Source organism: Saimiri boliviensis, chromosome 6 (genome assembly GCF_048565385.1).
Source record: "Saimiri boliviensis isolate mSaiBol1 chromosome 6, mSaiBol1.pri, whole genome shotgun sequence".
NCBI lineage: Eukaryota > Metazoa > Chordata > Mammalia > Primates > Cebidae > Saimiri > Saimiri boliviensis.
The window spans coordinates 46,732,464-46,739,866 of NC_133454.1; positions in this window are offsets into that span (position 1 = coordinate 46,732,464).

Here is a 7,403-nt window from a genome sequence, read left to right on the forward strand (position 1 = left end):
CCTTTTTAGTGTTAGAACCCCAATATTGTGTAAAATGCCAAAATGCCCAGTAAATATACGTGGTCTCTCAGATTGCCATGCAATCAGGGGATGCCATGTCAAAAAGTTCTGGCCTCTGACACATAAGCAAAAATCTGATACAGATTTACTGGTAAAGTCTTGCTTTTTCTGACAAAGGCACTACCTTCTTCCTTCCTCTTTTTTATTTTTTTAACTGTAAAATTGGTTGCTTTTTTTTTTTATTTTACTTTAAGTTCTGGGGTACATGTGCAGACCTTGCAGGATTGTTACATAGGTATACACATGCCATGGTGGTTTGCTGCCTCCATTCCCCCATCATCTACATTAGGTATTTCTCCTAATGTTATCCCTCTCCAATCTCCCCACCCCCTGCTATCCCTCCCCTAACTCCTACCTCTAAAAGACCCCAGTGTGTGATGTTTCCCTCCCTGTGTCCATGTGTTCTCATTGTTCAACACCACTTATGAGTGAGAATGTGTGGTGTTTGGTTTTCTGCTCTTGTGTAAGTTTACTGAGAATGATGATTTCCAGATTCCTCCATGTCCCTACAAAGGACATGAACTCACCCTTTTTAATGGCTACATAGTATTCCATGGTGTGTATGTACCGCATTTTCTTTATCCAGTCTATCTTTGATGGGCATTTGGGTTGATTCCAAGGCTTTGCTATTGTAAACAGTACCACAATGAACATGTGTGCATGTGTCTTTCTAATAGATAGCTTTATACTTCTTTGGGTATATGCCCAATAATGCGATTGCTGGGTCAAATGGTATTTCTAGTTCTTGATCCTTCAGGACTTGCCACACTGTCTTCCACAATGGTTGAACTAATTTACACTCCCACCAATAGTGTAAAAGCATTCCTTTTTCTCCACATCATTTCCAGCATCTGTTGTCTCCAGATTAATGATTGCCATTCTAACTGGCATGAGATGGTATCTCAATGTGGTTTTGATTTGCATTTCCCTAATTACCAGTGATGCAAAAATGTCTTCTTTTGAAAAGTGTCTGTTTTTTTTTTTTTTTTTTTTTTTTTTTGAGACGGAGTTTTGCTCTTGTTACCCAGGCTGGAGTGCAATGGCGCGATCTCGGCTCACCGCAACCTCTGCCTCCTGGGCTCAGGCAATTCTCCTGCCTCAGCCTCCTAAGTAGCTGGGATTACAGGCACGCGCCACCACGCCCAGCTAGTTTCTTGCATTTTTAGTAGAGACGGGGTTTCACCATGTTGACCAGGATGGTCTTGATCTCTCGACCTCGTGATCCACCCGCCTCGGCCTCCCAAAGTGCTGGGATTACAGGCTTGAGCCACCGCGCCTGGTGAAAAGTGTCTGTTCTTATCTTTTGCCCACTTTTTGATGGGGTTGTTTTTTTCTTGTATATTTGTTTTAGTTCTTTGTAGATTCTGGATATTAGCCATTTGTCAGATGGGTAAATTGCAAAAGTTTTTTCCCATTCTGTTGGTTGCCGGTTCACTGTAATGATTGTTTCTTTTGCTGTGCAGAATCCCTGGAGTTTAATTAGGTCTCATTTGTCTACTTTGGCATTTGTTGCCATTGCTTCTGATGCAAAAACCACATGATTCTCTCAATAGATGCAGAGAAGTCCTTTGACAAAATTCAACAGCGCCTTATTCTAAAAACTCTTAATAAACTTGGTATCAATGGAACATATCTCAAAATAATAAAAGCTATTTATGACAAACCCACAGCCAATATCATACTGAATGAGCAAAAACTGGAAGCATTCCCTTTGAAATCTGGCACTAGACAAGGATGCCCTTTCTCACCATTCCTATTCAACATAGTGTTGGAATTTCTAGCCAGAGCAATCAGTCAAGAAAAAGAAATAAAGGATGTTTAATTAGGAAAAGAGGAAGTTAAATTGTCTCTATTTGCAGATGACATGACTTGTATATTTAGAAGACCCCATTGTTTCAGCCCAAAATCTCAAGATGATAAGCAACTTCAGCAAAGTCTCAGAATAGAAAATCAATGTGCAAAAATCACAAGCATTCCTATACACCAATAACAGACAAACAGAGAGCCAAATCAAAAGTGAACTCCCATTCACAATTGCTACAAACAGAATAAAATACCTAGGGATATAACTAACGAAGGATGTAAAGGACCTCTTCAAGGAGAACTATAAACCACTGCTCAAGGAAACAGAGAGAACATAAACAGATGGAAAATGATTCCATGCTCATGGTTAGGAAGAATCAATATTGTGAAAATGGCTACTCTGCCCAAAACAATTTATAGATTCAATGCTATCTCCATCAAGCTACCATTCACCTTCTTCACAGAACTGGAAAAAACTACCTTAAACTTCATATAGAACCAAAAAAGAGCCAGCATAGGCAAGACAATCTAAACAAAAGGAACAAAGCTGGAGGCATCACACTACCTGACTTCAAACTATACTACAAGGCTACGGTAATCAAAGCAGCATGGAACTGGTACCAAAACAGAGATATAGAGCAATGGATCAGAACATAGGCCTTGGAAGTAATGCCACACATCTACAACCATTGGATCTTTGACAAACCAGACAAAAACAAGCAATGGGGAAAGGATTTCCTGTTTAATAACTGGTGTTGTGAAAACCGGATAGCCGTGTGCAAAAAGCTGAAACTGGACCCCTTCCTTACACCTTATACAACAATTAACTTCAGATGAATTAGAGATTTAAACATAAGACCTAACACCATAAAAACCCTAGAAGAAAACCTAGGCAAAACCATTCAGGACATAGGCATAGGCAAGGTCTTCCTTCCTCTTTATTCTTCCTGGACTCAACAGAAGGCTGGAGGCAGAGTGGCCATCAAGTGACCATTACTAACAAGTGTGAAAAAGCCAAGAGCATAAAGTTAGCAGGAGCTCAGCATCCTGGCTCCACCTGCGAGCCAAAGCACCAGTCCTGTATCTCTTCCTTAGGACTTCCTGACATCGCAGGAAAACAAATTCCAATTTGGTTAAGCCCCAAGAGCTGGAGTTCTGTGATATGTGGCCAAGCACATTCTGGCTCAGCCACAGGCACAGTGCATGGTCTTTAGGTACATTATTTCTTTAAATCCTCAAAACAACTCTATTACACAGATAGTGTTATGTACCATTTTATAGATTATCTCCAAATGTGTAATGCTGGGCTGAAAATGAGAAAACATAGAACATCTAGATTTATGAGCAATGGCATATAATGTCCAGATCACTCGAGTCATAATTAAATAGTAAAAGTAAATAATTCACAAGGAAAATGAACAATAATGATCTTCTCACTTGTCTGGCAAACTCCTGCTTCTCTTCAAGCCCCAGCTTAAATGCCAACTCCCTATTAAACTCTCTGTGGAGTCCCCCAGATGGATCATCTTTGCAGTCCTCTCTCCTCACATAGTCCCCTGTAGTAGCATATATTGTGCTTTATTGTAACTGATGTGTTTATGTGTCTCAACCACCAGACTGTGAGCCATTTGAGGATAATAATCAGGTCTTATTTATTCAGATCTTTCTAGGGGTAAGCACAATGCTCAGCATAATGGGTGCAGTGCCTGATTTGAATTGGCAAAGACTTCATTAGTAATTTTTTTTTAAAAAACCTGTTTTCCGATTTTTAGATGGAGATCCACAGCAAATGATTGGATGCTACAAATCAGCTCTAATAACTAAAGACAAATTACAAATATAGGAAATTAATAATTATGAGAAATCAAAGAGAAATAAATTACAGAAAACTGAAAAATGTAATAATGCAAATTAGGGATTTTCTTGAATTTATGTGTAAAAGCAATGTCTATGTTTTGCAGCAAAATGAAGACCATCTTCTTTGGTTTTGGTTTGATTGTTAAAAATTTGAGACTTTTTTTTTTTTTTTTTTTTTTTTGCAATTGCCTTGGATAAGACCAGAATCATGAATACCTTTTTACTTTTGCTTTTTTTTTTTTTTTCAAAGTCTACAAAAATAAATATTTGAAAACTTTAGGACAGGTTTCAAGAGGTAGGCTAGTGACCATGCAACTTGCAGGAAAATACATGTTGTCATTATTCACTAGATAAATGCAAGGGTACAAGTGACAAAATTGCACTTAGTTGGTGCTACCACTGAACACAAGGTAAGTGGGGCCCTGCCCTCAGCTCCACACGTTAAAGGCCACACTCTGGCCTCCTTCATCCATTCCTGCCTACTAGACAAAAAGGATGCATCTACCCAGAGCCTACACCCCCACTTCTGGGCCATGCCTCAGGTTCTCAGAACTCTAGAATTCCTACCCAGATGATCCTACTTTTTTTTTAAAAGAGGGAATCTCACTCTGTCACCCAGGATAGAGTGCAGTAGTATGATCTCTGCTCACTGCAACCTCCACCTCCTGGGTTCAACTGAATCTCCTGTCTCAGCCTCCCAAGTAGCTGGGATTATAGGCATCTGTCACCATGTCCAGCTAATTTTTGTATTTTAGTAGAGACAGGATTTCATGATGTTGGCCAGGCTGGTCTTAAACTCCTGACCTTAAGTGATCTGCTTGCCTTGGCCTCCCAAAATGCTGGGATTATAGGCGTAATCCCACCATCCCTGGTGATCCTACTTCTAAGGCTAATTGTAGCCGTTCTCTTGGGTCAAGGGCAGACTGATCTAGCCCTAGAGGATGACCAAGAAGTAGTAAAAGGATGTCGGGAGTGGACAAAGCTCAAACACACAGGCAGGGATGGCCCCTACACAAAATCCCAAGGTCCTTTCCTGTATAGCAGGAGGCAGGCCACCGGCCACTGCTGTCCCTCCCAACTGCCATGTCTCAGTGCACTTCTCCAAGCCACCTGACAATCACAAACTCCAACCTGGCCTTCCAAGTCCTTTGCGTGTATTTTTATCAAAGTAAGAGGATAGAACATTTTTTACTTGTTTGTGATCCTGATTTATAAATCAAAATCAAAGCACACCTTTTAACTAGATTTCCATTTACATTCTTGCCCTGGGCACCCTAAATGTGAGGACTCAGTAACAATGATAGTCAGTATATAAAATTGATTAAAAAAAAAAAGATAAAACCTAAAAGACTAATAGATTAAAAGGATTCCCCCTCCAAATTCATAGTAAATGTGAACTCTGAGATGAGAAGGCTTCAGAGCCTAAGGAAACATGATACAAAATAAATGCTGATTAAGCCCTTTAGGAACGAATTAATTTTTAATGCATATTGCATGTTCAGCTCAATAATAGCACTGTCTATATGATGGAATTTGGGGTATGCAGGAAAGACCAGGACCGCCCGCCACCCCACTGGACCTCACAGGGTCCTACAGTGTCCTCAGGTGACCTTGGCATCTCCTCTCCCAGCCACTCCAGTGCCTCTGGATCCCTCCATGCTGTTCATGGGATCGCTTTTTTTTTTTTTTTTTTTTTTTTTTAGTTCTCATCCTTTTGGTTTTCAGACAGACTTTCATCCTTATTGACATCTCAGAAATATCTTTGACCTCTCCGAGCCTCATCCTATCTCACCCTCTGCAAATCAGCAGCCAACACCAGAAACCCCCAGTCTCTGCCCAACCCCCATTCCCAAATTCCCACAGCAATCACCCCGTACTAATTCTCCCTGTAGGGTGCCTGTGAATCTTTCTTCCCTATTATATGTGGGAACAATGTCTTACTTAATTTTGCTTTCCCACAGCACCTGGCACAAGTCTTCTCACCCAGTTGGCACTGAGGAACATTTGTGAAATATTCATTGAATGAATTTTGGATGCAGTGGAAGCATTTTAAAACAGTTTTATGTTCCTAAATTCCCACAAGAATATTTCATATTAAGAGCATAGGCTCTGGCATCAGGCTGCCTGGATTCTAATCCCTGCTCTGCCACCTCCCACTTGTGTGATCTTATGCAAATCAACCTCAGTTTCCTCCTTTGTAAGACAGAAATGATGACAGCACCTACCTCATAGAGTTACTGTAAAGATTCATGGAGTTAACACATGTAAAGCTAAAAAGTGCTCAGAACAGTACTTGGCACATGATGAGCCTTTGATACGTGTTAGTTTTTGTTGTTGTTGTTTCTGAGACAGTCTCTGTCTACCAGGCTGGAATGGAGTGGCACAATCTTGGCTCGCTGCGACCTCTGCCTCCAGATTCAAGTGATTCTCCTGTCTCAACCTCCCCAGTAGCTGGGACCACAGGTGTGCACCACCACGCCTAGCTAAGTTTTTGTATTTTTCAAATAGAGGTGGGGTTCCACCATATAGGCCAGGCTGCTCTCCAACTCCTGACCTCAAGTGATCTGCCTGCCTCACCTCCCAAAGTGCTGGGATTAAAGGCGTGAGCCACCGCACCAGGCCACGTGTTCATTTTTATTTAATCTTCTCAACAAGCTTACTCTGTAGGTACTATTATTTCCGTTTTCTCGATAAAGAAACTTAAGGTGCTTGAAGAACTAAAGTAATGTGTCCAGGCTCACAGAGCCAGTGCTGTACAACTGGAATTCCCACCAGGATCAGCCCACTCAGACCTAGGGCTACAGACTCCTCACCACATCATTGCACTGCACAAGGCAGTCACTAATGAATGCCTTGTGACTCAGCATGATGGAAACAGTGGAGCAGACACCAGATAGCTGCAAACCTATCAGCCCAAATTGCCCTGTGGTTTTGCTCTCTGAGAATGGGGAAGCACAAGGAGGATAATTCCTCAAATCACACAGCTGTTTTGAGTCAGGGCTGGGAATCAATGTGTACTGAATATTTGCTTCCCATGAGATGTCAGACCTGCCCCATTCACCTCTCTGGCACTAGGAACACACTGTGCCTGGTGAGAAGGGATGTGGTTCACAACTGCCCCACTCAGGCCATATAAAGGACCACATGGAAGCCACGGGGCGGGGGGAAATAAGGTTCTGCAATACATAATACATCCCAAAAGAGATTAATATTTAATAGTTTTAGAAGCACAAGACTGGCTAAAACTCCAGTAGGCACCCAATAAATACCTGGGAGCTTGTCTTCTTGATAGAACTCTTCTGAATCTGACAACTGGCCAAATCATTGCCTTTAGGAACCATCTCTGCTCCCAACCCCAATATATTCATCTATATCCATAGTAAAATTAAGCCCTTAATCAAAAGATCTATGAAAGTAGAAGCAGTGTTTATTCTGATATTTCAAGTTTTCCAACTCTTAAGGATCTGATATACTAAATTTCTTTGTGTTAGGAAATTGTTATTTTTTTTTTATTTTTTTTAAATTGCATTTTAGGTTTTGGGGTACATGTGAAGAACATGCAAGATTGTTGCATAGATACACTCATGGCAGTGTGATTTGCTGCCTTCTTCCGCATCACCTACATCTGGCATTTCTCCCCATGCTATCTCTCCCCACCTCCCCACCCCCTGCTGTTCCTCCCC